We start from the raw sequence: 14,828 nt of genomic DNA, 5'->3' as shown, positions 1-14,828 counted from the left end.
GCTTAGTCTGGAACCCCTGGACTCAAGTGATCATTTGATCCCATGCCCCCCGTAGTGGGAACAGGCAAGTGTCACCATGCCAGGTTGGTTTTTAGACTCCGCATACTAAGATGGAGGTCCCCTTGCCAGTAGCCACAAGGGACCAGTATGGACCTCTTTACAGATGTGTCCTGAGTACCTAGAACCACACTGTTTTCTCTATGTGGTTTCTTCCATTGCTTTGATAACTAGTTATTCATTCGGAGAGCCATTATTCACCATTTTATTGTTTTTTTAAAATAAATGTTTCCTTAAAATACTCTCCTTAAATACTTTTTAAAAAAATACTTTACTTTCTAGAAATCATACTTCACATCCACAGTAGAGTGACAAGAGAGCCTGGGTAGAACTTGTCTAGACTGTTTTAATTTTCTATCACGAGTGTTTAAAGCTCCTGCCTTTAATATCTGCCAGCAGTGTCATAGAAAAATCTTTGAACTTGAGGCAAAATCTAAATTTGTTCCTTAGCAGGGGGAGAGTGAGAGGAATCCTGTAGCATTTCCTTGGATGGAAGAAAAATAACAGTTTCTCGAAAACATGTTCAGCTCATGTCCTTCACTAACTATCTAAGTAGTTTATGTTAGACACATTTTAATTGTAGTCAGTGGCGCTGTGTGGACCTCCTCACAGTGGCAGCCGTCTGCACAGACCACACCGATGCTTCCCCCGCTTTTCCTAGAAATGTGAGGAGACCATACTAAAGCCAGAGATGTCTGCTTTGCACTAACCCCCCTGCAACCACAGATAGGGGCTAGAGAAGACCTGCTGTCGAATAAATAAGCTTTTCTTTATGAGAAGTCCTATGCTAGGCCGGTAGGAGGTACAATCGATTACACTTCCCTGAAGAACCATGTTCCATAATGCACACAGCCTAAAATAAGTAAAATTCTACCTAGGTGTAGCTACTTGTGTTTCCAGCAAATCCAAATGAAAGACAGAGGAATGACAGTGACGTTGGCCATCTGGGAACCGTTGATGAGAAGAATAGAGTTCACGCCCTGCACAGGTGGAAAGGGGGGGGGGTAATTAGTCGGTATTTCTAACAGCAGCAGGTTCGAGTTTTCTGGGTTGCCGTTAGTGTTGCAACACCTGGTTGCAACACCTGTATTAAGGCTTATTAATACATGTCTGAGATTTTTTTTTCCACTTCTATATTATAACCTCAAAGTCAGAATTACTCAGGGAGGAACACCAGCAAGGATAGCAATACGTAGATAGTAAAAAAACACACAAAAAAAAAACAAAAAAAAACAAGAGTTAGGCAGTTCCCTGATCTGTTAAAATGGGAGGATGGATCGCTTTCTTCCTTGAAGGGGAACATTTAGTTCAGCAGAGGTCTTGCTAGCAGTACTGGGCCTGAGGTGTGGCTGACAGGTCTCCACTGCATGCTGTAGGCATTCATGAGATGGTTTGATTCTGTTGTCAATATAGCCAGGAGAACCCCCCCTCCATCCCCTGTCCTCTCCTCACCTCTCCTCGCCAGCTGGCAGCACCTGCCATGGTGTTAGGTGTACAGGATGCACCTAGCACTATCCACATGTTATAGACAATTGTATGAAAGTGTCATTTGACTTCCACTTAGAGTATACAGAAGTCACTGATGATTACCTGAGGTGACTCATTTACAAGGGGCTGAGCACTTGCAGCAAATACACAGCAGCAGGCATACCGACTTGTCAAAAATTGAAAAGCAACGGGGGGGGGGGGGGGGGGTAGCAAAATCTTTCTACTCAAAATAGCTGCTTTGTGAAATACGTCACAGAATGGGCTTGAGATACCGTTTCCACTCAGTGCTACCCAAGGCCCAGCTGGGGTGAAGCATTCCTCATTTATACAGACCCTGGGAAGAAAATAGCTGAGTGTGCATTTGAGAGACAAGAGAGGTGGTAAGCTACGATGACAAAGTGGCAAAATAGATGGGAATCGATCCCAACTTCTAATTTCCGACTCAACTTCTAAGCCTTTCTGTTTAGATGTTTCTAAGACGTCCAAAGTCTGCTAACAGTCGTCCTCAGAGAAAGCTGTTCCTGCACACGCCAGCTGCCAGTCTTTCAGATACTAGTGCTGGGGACTCTGAGGTGTGTTCTCCTTTGCTTCTATTCAAAGTGTGTGTAGTAGCCAGCCAGTAGCCTGGATACCACTGGGGACTTGACAGAGCTGTAGACTGTCGCAGCCTTTGCCACTTGGTAACTTAGAGCCTATACTCTCATAAGATTCCCTGGGGGATTGTTTTTAAAACACAGTCAAGTTAGGGCTGCCTGAGTCTACACTCCAGGCCTCTGCCCTCCATCTACCTGGCTATGTTGTATGGTGATCCTGGCTGCACAATCATCAAAGAAGAGGCTACCACGCGCCCAGCTCCTCTCTGGCTTGCAGTGCAGAGGGGCTGACATTTCAAGGGATGGACATGCTGGTCCTTGGAAGAGAGAGAGAGAGAGAGAGAGAGAGAGAGAGAGAGAGAGAGAGAGAAACATCTGGACCATATGATTAGGAGCTAAAGTTGGCTGGTGCCACTGGGGAAACCGCCATGGTAACTCTGTGGGCCACCCAAAGCTGATCTGATGTCATTTTATGGAAACCTGGACGCCAGTGATCCCGCTTTTAAAACCTCAGGGAGAGTAAAAAAGGGAGCATGAAGGCAGCAGGAAAAAGACGGCAGCGCTCAGGCTGTTTCCCTCATGGGTGCTGCCCCAGGGTCAGCCTGAAACGTGACTGTTTAATATACGCGCGGTTTCTGTCGCCGACGGCGGAAAGCAACGAGAGACGATGTGGCTAAAGGCTTTGATCTCTTCGCAGGAAGATCAGACATAGGGGCTGTGTAATAAAAATGAGCTTGAGGCTAAGCTGGCCTGCAGCTCAGCCACAGGAGACACTAACGCCTGTGACAAGAATGACGTCACTGGAATGTTCTGAGTCAGAGCCTTGGATAATAATGATGGAAGAGAGAAAAAAATGTTCACAGTCATATTTCTAAGTTCCCAGGCAATTGTCCCCCGCAGCCATCAGCTCTCAGCTCAAAACAAACAGCTGAAGGAAGACTGCCATGCCCCAGAGCTAGAGAGCTGAAGTCAAAAGCCGGTCAGTCAAAAGTGGCCAGAGATATAAGGGACGCCCAGACATTATCCATGTAGTTACCCAAGGAGCCAGAAAACAGTCATGGAAGCTACACCTGGCCCAGGCAAGCACAGAGAACTCCTTAGAATCAGAAAAAAAAAAAAAAAAAAAAAAAAAAAAAAAAAACAACAACATAAACCCCATCAACCCCTTACCACTTTTCTCAGGAGCTTTAAAAGAATTAGTTTTCTACTTTGAACTGAGTATTGAGTGTCTACCTCTGGCTTCCTCCCCTCGCTCAGTGACTAAGGATGTACAGTGAGATGGGCTCCCATGTTACTGTGTCTCCGCAAGTTTTTTTTTTCACATCCCTCTCTGCCTTCCTACTGTGATAACCATGCCTTTGTGTATTTTATGAATTGATTTCTTGTGGGTCTCTAAGATTTATTTTCTTGAACAGATACTGTAATCCAGTCTTGTCTGCTAACTATGTAATGTCACAAAGTTGTCACATACCTAATACTGAATTTTCTGTTACTACAGAAAAGGATCAGGTGAGGTTTATGTTGACACTATAGTTTTGAGGCCAAACTGATGACCCTGGGTAAGAGCGTTTGCTGCTCAAGCATAAGGACCCGAGTTGAGGTTTCATGTGAAAATCCAGGTGTGCTCATGCAGGCCTGCAGCCCCACCAAGCAGAACCAGGAGAATTGTTGAGGCTTGCTGGCTGCCAAGCTAGCTCGAGGTTCATTCAGTAAGCAGCCCTGTCTCAAGGGTATGGAGAGTGTCAGAGCAGGATGCACAAAAATCCTCCTGGGCCTCTGCATGCACACACAGGTGCATATGCCACATACACAGAATTAAAACACTCTTTGTCTTTCATCTCTCTCTCTGTCTCTCTGCCTGTCTCTGTGTCTCTGTGTCTCTGTCTCTGTCTCTGTCTCTCTCTGTCTCTGTGTCTCTGTCTCTCTCTGTCTCTGTCTGTCTCTGTCTCTCTCTCTTTCTTTCTCTCTCTCTCTCTCTCTCTCTCTCTCTCTCTCTCTCTCTCTCTCTCACACACACACACACACACACACACACACACACACACACACTATTACAGAAAGCAGCCTCCGTAAGCTGCATTGGTGAGACCCTTTGCAGGTGATTGAAATCAGACACACATCACACTTGGGACTTACCTCACTTGGAGCATGGCTGTTCTGTGGCTCAGACTTCAGAATGGTTGCTCCCCACATTGGAGTCAAGGTCTTTTAAAGAAACATGATGAAAACTGTGGACCATCCTCCCGAAGAGAGAAAGTCCTGTTTACATTGATTTGGGGGAGGAGTGAGACTTACAAACTCCTGGAGTCCCACTGTAGGCTAAACTCACCTCACACATGCTGTAATTCTAATGCCAGCCTCATGTTTGTTTTTAAATGTTGCCTATTTATATTACACAAATTCTAACAAGAAAAGTTGTATTATTCTCATATATGAAAGTGAATATTATTTTGCAAAAGCAGATGATAAATACAAGAAATATTTGACAATTTTACATTACTAGCCATAGATCTACCTGTCAACTCATCTTTCATATTCTCTTTGCAATTCTCCACCTAGGGATTTTAGAACCCGAGAGAGAGGCTGCTATGAGGCACTTTCTGGAAGGCTCAGCAATAGATAGCATCTCCAGGGACACAGTGTTAGATCACCAGAGAGGCACCCTGCTTCTTAAGCCTGTCCAGTGAGATGGGGACCAGGGACCTAGCCTGGGCAGGGTCACTTGCTTTGACATAGTTTACAACTCAGAGATTGCCTCTTTTTTTTTTTCACTAGTGACAACCCTCAGCCCACCCTGACCCCACTCCATTTTCTAAAAGCTACACGCATAGCTGGGCCCTCACAGAGAGCAGAGCTGGAGGGGAGGAAAGCAGGACAAGGGCACCCAGGTGAGGTGGCTCTTGTCCTCACCTACTGACTGCCATTCTTTCATAATCCAATTGCTGAGACCTGGGCAGAGGGGAAAGAAAGCAATGGGCTACCCACCCGGGCCACCTGCATTGACCTCGGGTCCATAGATATAAACTCAACTGCTAGTCAGACTGGACAGGCAATGAGTAGGTAGCTTCTTAAGACTGGAAATCTGGATTTTTAAATGCAGTTATACCTGTTTCAAATGCTGACGTCACTATTTTATTTGACACTGATTTTGCTTTAAATACTGAGTGCTACAAACACCAGTTAGAGCGCTGGTTCTGGATTCTAATTCGGGGTAGATTGGATCATACAGAATACCCTGAAGTCTGTACCGAAGCCTCCCTCGCAGTTCTCACCATGCAGTGGGTTCCAGGCAGCGCTGGGATGCTCTTGGCCTTCAAGACGATCTGTATAATGTACAGTCTTATACCCAAGGATTTTTCCCTCCAATTCTGTAGCATCTGTTGCAAAACACTGAAGAAGGAAGGGGAATTCTCCAGGTTCCCATGTGGTACAGGCAAACGGAGGCCTGCTTAGAAGGCAGAGTGGTCTTTTTTTCTGGGTCTCTTTCCTGTGAGGTGGACAGGCATGGCAGACTCAGGCTTCTAGGATGTGAGGTTTTTGATCTTCTGTGGCCTTTCTCACATTTCTGTAATGCCTGTTGGAGATATTTTTTACTGTTTTTCTTCTGGAGTGTGTCTCACCAAGGAGATCTAACTCTGTTTTGTGATAGCTTTCAAAGACTGTCACCCCAGTCAATGGCTTGATTCAGGACATGTGACTGAGAAAGGGCCCCAACAATAGAGAAGAACTCAGTGGAAGTCTTCATCCACACTGGAAGGAGAGTTAGGGTACAGACATTGACTTCCTGAGTGGAGGTTTCCTTGCCCTTAGATGTTTGGACATGACAGTTTATAATACCCTCTCCATCAACCACACCAGGGTGTTTGTGACGTTCAGCAATGGCTATTTTTCCTAGGTCAGACAGGGTGTGTGCAGTGTGTTATCTGAGTGTTGCACGAAGAACAGGGAGTTTTGTGCTTTCTGCTCACCTAGATTCTAGGTGAGCTGTGTTTTGTCTGTATTTTATAGGGCTGTGGATTGGATCGAGGGCCAGGCCCATCCTCTAACCCAAGCCACAGCCTCATCTCTCTTCTCACCTTTTACTTTGAGACAGGATGCCACTAAATTAAGTTTCATCCGTATTGACTAATTGAGTGTCCCCTCACTTAGCCTGGTCTTGAACCTTTTGATACTGGGTACAACATACTCTTTCATAGTCAGTGCTCATTCCTCAGTCTAATATTGCTGGAATATTTTTTTTTACTGATGAGTATTATTGGTTACATGAATATAACACAGGTTTGTTTATTCATCGCCTTGCTGAATAATAAATAGAAAATTATGTAGCTCACAGTTTGGAACTATGAGGGGGCCATGTGTGCGTCATTTGACTGCATACTTGGAAGTAGGTTTGCCGTGTCATAGGGTACATGTCATAAGTAGGTACATATTTAACTGTACTCAAAACTTTTTTATGGATAAAGTTATTCTTTGGTAATTTCGTGCATATACATTACTCATTCTGATTACCCTCTCCCCATCACCTTCTTTTCTCTGCCACCTATCCCTGTCAACCCCCTCTCTTCTTTTCTACTTCTTGTTTCTCCTGTGACCCACTGACTTTAATCAAGGCTATATGTGGCCAAGGGTTTGAAACTATCCATTGGACACAGTGGGATCACCATTGTCCTGTATGGGACAAAATTGTCCCTCTCCCAGAACCTACCAGTATCCAATAAATAGTTCATAGGGAGGGGTAGGACCCCATGAGTCCCTCCCCAGACTATGATTGACTGTTGACAGGCTTAGTTCAGGTCACCTCGGCTGCTGGGAGATCATGTTTTAAATGGCTGTATCATGCCCCACAGATAGCATTTTTTTTTTCATTCTCTTTCCTTCCCTTCCTTCTGCCTCTTTAATTCTTTCTACTTCTGCAACATTCTCACAGCCTTGGAGGGGATGGTACAAATGTTTTATTTAGGGCAAAGTACTCAACTGTCACTTATTTTCAGCATCTTAAGCAGTCTTGAGTCTCTGCATTTGCTGCCATTCATTGCTTCTGATTGAGGCTGAATGTAGCATTTGTCTCTGAGCACAAATATATGTGTTTAGAAGGCCATTGGATGCTATGTCAATTAGGTAAACAATGTTAGTGGGTTCTGTCCTTCCTAGGCTCTATGATCTCCCCAGCTGTGGTTCTTTAAACATGCTTACAGTGCTAGAAATGTATTCTCACCCATAAAGATCTTAAATCCCACCCAACAATGGTTGGTTACCTCCATATCTCCCATGCTATGATTGCACCAGCGTTCACATCTTACCTGAAGTTCTTAGTTTACAGCTGGGTCATTGATGCCTTTTCTCCCCTTGCAGCCTGCACAACACCTTCCAGCACTATGAAGACTAGACAGTGAGGAGAAATCTTTGGCTTGCTTCCAGAATGATTTCTTTATATCCTGTAGCCGAGGTCATACACCTTGGTATCTTGGTATCTTGAGTGGGTGACTTTTACCATCTGGTTCTTGTGCAACCAAGGGGAATGTCAAGAACCTGTATTGTTTTGAGGGCTTATGAGGCCTCCCTGGCCCACAGAGGAGGTGCCACACAACTAGTTCAGGGGCTTCTGTTTAATAAGCAGTGGCTTCTGGGAGTAGTGTTATCTAACCATGCAGGAAATCTTCCTTTTAACTCAATTTTTGTTAACATATATTTTATTTAACTTACAGAGTGTTATGTTTGCATATATACTTTTCACCCATCCTTCACTTCAGTTAACCCTTTCTCCCTGGACTCTCATCCCTTCTGTCCCCAAGCCACGCCCCTGTTTGAAAGTCTTCATACCCAGTGTTCTTCCTCTCTACTTTAATGTCACTTGTGCCCTACTATCTCCCCTCTCCTACCGCACCTCCTCTCACTGGTGACCCACTTTATCTTCTTGTCCTCCATAAGCACTTCCAAGTTTCACATTGAAATGTAGAGTTTCAAAGCCAGGATCCACATATGAAAAACGGACATGTGACATTTGTCTTTCTGGATCTCAGTTACCTAGTTCATTATAATTTGTTCCAGTTCTCTCCATTGACCTGAAAGTTTCCTTTTTTTTTTATCAGATCTGAAACTTCATGGTGTAGAGGTACCACATCTTCATTATCTGTTCATCTGTTTGATGGACATCTAGGCTGATTCTGTTTCCTAGCTGTTGCCAATCAGGTGGCAATAAACATGGATGAGAAAGCATCTCTGTAGTAGGATACATAGTCCTTTGAGTATATGTTCAGGAGTGGAATATAGCTGTATCATATGCTACATCTGTTTTCTAACATTTTGAGGAACTTTAAAGGACACTATGATTCCCACTGTGTCTGCACCAGTCTACCTTCCCACCAACAATCCCCACAAAGTCACCTGTATTGGCCTTTTTAATAACAGCCATTCTAACTGGATTGAGATGGAAATCTAAGAGTATTTTAATTGGCATTCCTATCAGTGATGTTAAATGCTTTTTAAAATGTTTACTAGCCATCCATAGTTCTCGTTTCGAGAACTTTTCAGTTCCAAAGTCCATTTTTGACTGGGTTCTTTATATTCTTGATTTTGTTTTTGAGTTCTTTGTTCTAGATATTAATCTTCCGTCAGATGCATAACTGGTAAATACTTTCTCCCATTCTGTAGGCTGTCTTTTCACCCGATTGACAGTTACTCTGATAAATAAAGTAGTTTTGCAAAGTTCCACTTCCACAAATAAAGTAAGAGTTCTGTGTTGCTCCCTCTCCTCGCCAGCACTGGTTAATGCCCATCTTCTTAATTCGCCATTATGGTGGGTGGATAATAGCAGCCCATTGTGACTTTAAAGTGCATTTTCTTGGCATTTTCACCTAAAATAGGTAAGTCATAACTGTGGTTCACAAAGCATCTTTTAAGGGGTTAGCTTGTGCTGCCACTACATGCAGTAGTTGCTGTGCCTTTGGAGGCATCCTGTTTCTTTCTCCTCCCTGTGACACATGATGTGCAGTGCCGATCATTTGAGCTTTATCAATGTGGACATGCCTCATCGTGGAGGTTCATCATCCCCATGGTGCATACTCCAAGAGTATGCAATTAAACAGAGAGTTCATGAAAGAAGGAATACAAATGGCTGAGAAATATTTATTTTGTTGTTGTTGTTGTTGTTGTTGTTGTTGTTTGTTGTGGTTTTCGAGACAGGTTCTCTCTGTGTAGCCTTAGCTGTCCTTGGACTCACTTTGTAGACCTGGCTGGCTTCGAACTCACAGCAATCCACCTGCTTCTGCCTCCCGAGTGCTGGGATTAAAAGCGTGTGCCACCACTGTCCAGCTCTGAGAAGTAGTTCTTAAATGTTCAACATCCTTAGCTGGCAAGGAAATACAAATTGAAGCTAAAATTTTATCTTAACCCACGTCAGAATAGATACAATCAAGAAAATAAATGGCTAAACAACAACAACAACAAAAATGCTTCTGTGTATGTGGGGAAGGGAGACTAGGCATTCACCATAGATAGGAGTATTAACTGGTCCAGCCATTAGAGAAGGCAGGTTCTTCAAAAAGCTAGAAAGAGATCCACCATATGATCCAGCACGGAGATATTTCTAGAGGAGTTCTAACTGCTGGTTTTACAAGCGGGAGACGAAGGCTATCGGAGGAGTCAGCAGTCCTGCCAACTGAGTCTCCATGGGGCTTTTCCAGATAGGCAAGGGTAGCTGAAGCCTGGGGCCCTACGGAGAGCATGTCCAAACAATGCAGGAGGATGTTCACATGTGCAGGGATGGCCATGAAGGGATGCTCAACCCAGAGACTCTGCACTCTGGGTTCGTCTACAGGCAGAAGGAATCTAGAATGCCTCGAACTGTTGATAACCACAGAATTTCAACTTCTTAGATGTTACATTGAATGGTGTTTTGTTTCTTTCAAACATCTTTTCTGGAAGTTGAGCACATTCTCTGTTAAACAGTAACCAGTGTGTACTTTCCCATCTATAGTAATGTAAGAATTGCAGTTTCTTGGCTAGGTTATTTTTTAAACCATCTGCTTTCCAGACCCACTAGCCCAGTCTGTGCAATAGCCCTAAGTGGGGCTGAGCCCACACCAAGCTTACCTATAGAATTTAGTTTCACATGTGACCTTAGCATATGTTTTTCTGGCTGGAGGATAAAGTCACAGACAATCCAATAAAGGATTTACACCAAGCCAGTCCACACACTGTCTAGAACCTTCTCCCTCAAGCACAACACAGGCAACCGTGGGGTATCAGAATCGCCTCCATTTTATTCAACACTCATGTGCTAGGAGTCTCTGTTTTCCAGCTGTGTATTGCTATGTGACGATGTCAGTGCAGTACACAAAGCAACTCATCAAAATCCCGTGATCCCCTGCGAACGGACACTATATTCCTGCCCCTCGGGTAGGGAAAGGGAGACCAGGAGAGGGGGCATTGGCTCAAGACACACATCAGACTCCATGTGCGCATGCTCGTTACACTCCTCCATGCGGTCTCTTCTCACTTGTAAAACTCACAGAAGCAAAGTTCATCCAACACCCTCTGTTGTGCAACTGCTGGGTGGGTGAGTCAGCAACACCTTTGCCCCAGGAACTCTTTGCTTCTTTGGGGAGATGGCTAGAGTGATGGTTGTATTGCAGTGTTAACTGGAGCCCGGAAGCAGCAGTTAGCTCTGCCTGAGCCAGTGATTTTGAGGGTCAGAAAGGCACGTTCAGCCTTTCAAAAGAAGAGTGTGCAGGAGCCAGAGTTCTGACTTGGCACCCAAGCAAAGTGTGTTTTAGTGATGTCACATTGTGCCTTGCGGTGCAAGACATTAGGGTGCACTGTGAATGGCTGCAGGGGTCATGGTGGCTGGTGAGTTGTGGCAGTTGTGGCAGGGGCATATGGGGTAGGCTGAAGAGCGGGACGCCACCTTGACCTAGGAGGAAGCAACCGAGGCTAAGGACACAGAAGAGATGTAAGGAACACCTTCTAGAAAGATCTGGCCTGGACATCAGCATCACAATCTTCCAAAAGCAAAGGAGGAGGAAGGAAGGAAGTTCACACGGCTGGGTGAGTAGAAACCAAGCATTTCAGAAAGGTTGACGGGGCAGGTGCAGAGTGAACTATTTACAGCATGTGAGTGGGGGATGGGGACAGGAAAGAGAAAAATAGAGGAGGAAGAGGAGGAGGGGGAGGAGGAAGAAAGGGGGAAAGGTCGCAATGTCTGCCTAAAAACAGAAAAGGAAGAAGAGAGGAAGAGAACGGAAGTTTGCTGGTACCTTTGGAGGATCCAAGGTGCTATGGCTCGGCACAGCCTCTGCTCAGCCTGGCTCAGCTGGCTCCGGCTTGGGTCACTCAACAGCAGCCATGCCCATGACTCCACTGCAGCTGTGGCGATCTCCACCAGAGACAGCCTATCAGGAAGACAGCAGGCTCCCTTCAGGGGCACTGCCTTGGCATGCAGGCAGCTCCCAGATCTGGCACATCAGCAGACACGTGTTAGCTGAAGACAGAAGTTAAAGCAAGTTAAAGCCGTTGCCAGGCTCGCTCCAGGGAACAGGGGCAACTTCCAAAGTACTGCTTTTTCCCATAAAAAATAATAATTGAAAAGCCAAACACCTGACATTTACATTGGCACTTACCAATCCTGATCTTGATGACTTTTAACCCAAGTACTCTTCCCAGACATGAGGGACCTAAGGACTTGTTTCAAGCCAAATTATTATTTCCCTCGTGGCCGGTTATAAGTAGCATAATTAGTGGAGAGGGCCATTTCTCTCAGCAATTATGATTATTACCATGCTGGGCCAGGAGGATCGTGAGCATTCTAATGGTGCCGTGGCTGTGGATAAGGTAGCGCGTCAGGTGTTCGCTGCCCAGGAGCCTCCTGATGCTGGGAGTCTCATTTCAACAAGGGGTTGGGTTACCACACGCTTTGCTGGCCGCCTGCTGCAATACTGGCCTCCAGCAGCAGGCCAGGAGGCTGACAAGGAACCCCTGGCCCTCCTGGAGAGCAGCATGGGGTTGTAGCTTGCTGCCTGGGAGGAGCATCGTGTGCACAGTCCTCAGTCATGACACCAGCCCAGTGTTGGTGAGCCCGGGCATCTGAGATGCACTGCAAGAGTGTGTAACTGGGAGAGCTGGGCCACACACATAGAGGATGTGACTGGCTTCCCAGCAGCTCACTGGCTGACAGAGTCTCCATTCTGTCTACCTTGGAGATTGGACTGTGTGTAGAGATGTCTGAAACTCTTCGGAGCCCAGAGGATGGCAAGGTGAGCAGCAACCTAGCCCTGTAATACTCTCAGTTCTGTTACAGTTAATAAGTGGGTCAAGCAAGGTGTGTACATCTGAAAGGCATGGACATCAGTGGCCAACTTCTTAAAGTTCTGGCATGCCCTTGATAAGGGCAGAGTTCAACAGATGTACTACCAACCATCTCTTTGCATCTTGAAGTTTAAAATGCGCTCTCTCTCTCTCTCTCTCTCTCTCTCTCTCTCTCTCTCTCTCTCTGTGTGTGTGTGTGTGTGTGTGTGTGTGTGTGTGTGTGTGTGTACACATACATACATCTTGGACGCCAAACCTTTTTATTGGGAGGCAAAGGGAGAAATTGTGATAAATGAATATAGAGTATAATGGTGCATTATCTAAACCTTAAAAAGTTTTGGAGAAGCGTAAAAGGAAAATAAGGTATTTTCCTATTCTGAAATAAGATGTTGAATTTGGTTAAGGATTAAAAAAAAAACTGTAGTGATTTCTGGTAGCATACTATCGGAGGTGACCCCTGGTTGCCAGAGCTATAGAAAAGACTGAAATAATCCACAGAAGCTAGGGGTTTGGTGATTTGCATGTTTTGGTGAAAGGCTGATGGAGTAAAGGTGTTTCACCTGAGCCAAAGAGACTTCGGGAGTGAGTGCACCTGTTTTCAAGTATGGGCCTCATTGACTTGAATTTCCCAGGCAGAAGGTTTGCTTTTCTTTTGGGGAAGAGGCAGGAAAGCAAACCCCTAGTTTTGAAAATATAAGACCCACCCACTTTCTGGACCCGGCATTTCCTATAGATGCAAACTTGGCATACAGAAGCAGAGTGCGGTGGGAGCATCAAGGGCATAACAGAATTCTCCAGTCATTTGCCTCGATCTTCAGTGGACATGGGTCCTCCCCTGTGTGGCCCTCTTAGTCACCGCACACTGAGCTGCTGTGCAGAGGACAATATCTTGATCTTCGCTGTTGCTAAAGCCTGGGTTGGGTTTCAGGGGGCTGTTTCTCGGGCCCTGGGACATATTCTTGCCTCTTGCTAAATCTCTCTGTACTCAGCAGTGCAGTGACAAGAAGGGAAGGGATTACCTACCACTTGGAGAATGAGTGACAAAGGGACCATAATGCTCAGGACAGAAGTATTGTCACCCCAATCCTGGACATTATACCCCCATCGTTTCTTAGCCTCGCCCCAAATCTAAACTCCCAGTAACTGCATATTCTGATTCCAAAACACATCTGTCTGCTTACTGCTATGTGTCCACTTCCACCATCTGTGGTCCCACCACTCTCCTACCACTCTCCTACCACTCAGATATTCTAGTGGCCTATGAACCAGTTTCTCTCTCTTCAATGTTGGCCCAGCCTCCTCCTAGCCATCTTTCACAAAGCAGCCAGAACAATGACATCACCACTTCAACTTAAACCTTTAAAGGTTTTCCACTGGGCTAACAACAAAATCTTTGTCTCCGTCCATACTCATGGCCCCTGCGTGATGCAGCCCAACCCTGCTGATCTCACGCCTCTTCTCCCGTGACTTCCAAAGGCCAGCCTCTCTGGATGACTGTGAGTCTTTGCTAGAGAAAGTTGTCCAACAGAGAAAAAGAATGCGGACCATATTGAAGGCCGTGGAAGGTAGACTGTTCTTGATATCAAAAGGAAATTTTGGTTTCAAGATTATTTCACCCCCACAAACATGGGTATATTTGTGGGAGATGCAGGAAGCATGAACGGACTTCAGAAACCTCTAGATTCTTTGGACCCTCAAATTTTATCTCCTTACCAGCTTCATTAATTTCTTTCCCAGGATAATGTAGCTTATAAAATACCCCCGTCAGGAAGCACAGTCAGTATTTACTGTGTTCCGGGTACCGTGCTGGGAACAGCGTAAACAGATACGGGGGCCATACATGCCTTCTTAGCATTTGCAAGCTTCTGGGGGGACCTAGACGATTACAACAGAAGATAATTACAGTTCGAGGTTTTACAAGGTGCCATGAGAACATACGGGTGGGTGGGGCACCCAGCTCTGAGCTAGGAGGTCAAGGACAGCTTCCCAAGGGAAGTGCTATTTCAGCTCAAGCCTGAAATAGTGGGAAGTAGGACAGAAGGCAGGGACAAGAAGTCAAGGGTTCCTGGCAGGGGAAAGGACCCATGGAAAAGGACAGCTGTCCCTCAGCCAAATAGGCATTAGTTCCAGGACATAGACACGCACACACACACACACACACACACACACACACACACACACACACTCACATGCACTCACATGCACTCATACACACACTCACATACACACACACACGCACTCATATGCACTCACATGCACTCATACACACACTCACACACACACACACACACACACACACACACACACACACAGTGAATGCCATAATATATGGATGTCCAAGCTCCTTACATATATACACATATGTGTGCATATACTCTGCACCCATCC

General features: G+C 45.4%; 1 protein-coding gene and 1 long non-coding RNA gene across 17 annotated transcripts in view; one reads left to right on the top strand and one right to left on the bottom strand.

Annotated features, from left to right (window-relative positions):
- The window catches only part of THRB (thyroid hormone receptor beta), a 337,445-nt gene that overhangs the window by 155,335 nt on the left and 167,282 nt on the right, over nucleotides 1–14,828 (top strand). For 2 of the 16 annotated variants that reach the window (XM_084794680.1, XM_084794678.1), the window contains exon 1: nucleotides 11,973–12,388. The exons of 13 other annotated variants lie outside the window; for them this stretch is intronic. The gene's annotated coding sequence lies outside the window, so the exon portion shown is untranslated. Of the gene's footprint in view, nucleotides 1–11,042; nucleotides 11,184–11,972; nucleotides 12,389–14,828 lie in introns of those variants that run through there. One more of the 16 variants, XM_084794679.1, reaches the window with a different exon arrangement.
- On the bottom strand, nucleotides 9,244–11,878 carry LOC311604661. Its single transcript, XR_014781607.1, has 2 exons — nucleotides 11,393–11,878; nucleotides 9,244–9,486 (listed from the first exon to the last, which is right to left on the bottom strand). It is a non-coding gene; the product is annotated as an uncharacterized lncRNA (long non-coding RNA).

This window comes from Acomys minous (genome assembly GCF_964271855.1).
Source record: "Acomys minous genome assembly, chromosome: 9".
NCBI classification, from domain to species: Eukaryota; Metazoa; Chordata; class Mammalia; order Rodentia; family Muridae; genus Acomys; species Acomys minous.
This window is presented reverse-complemented; position numbering and strand designations above follow the sequence as displayed.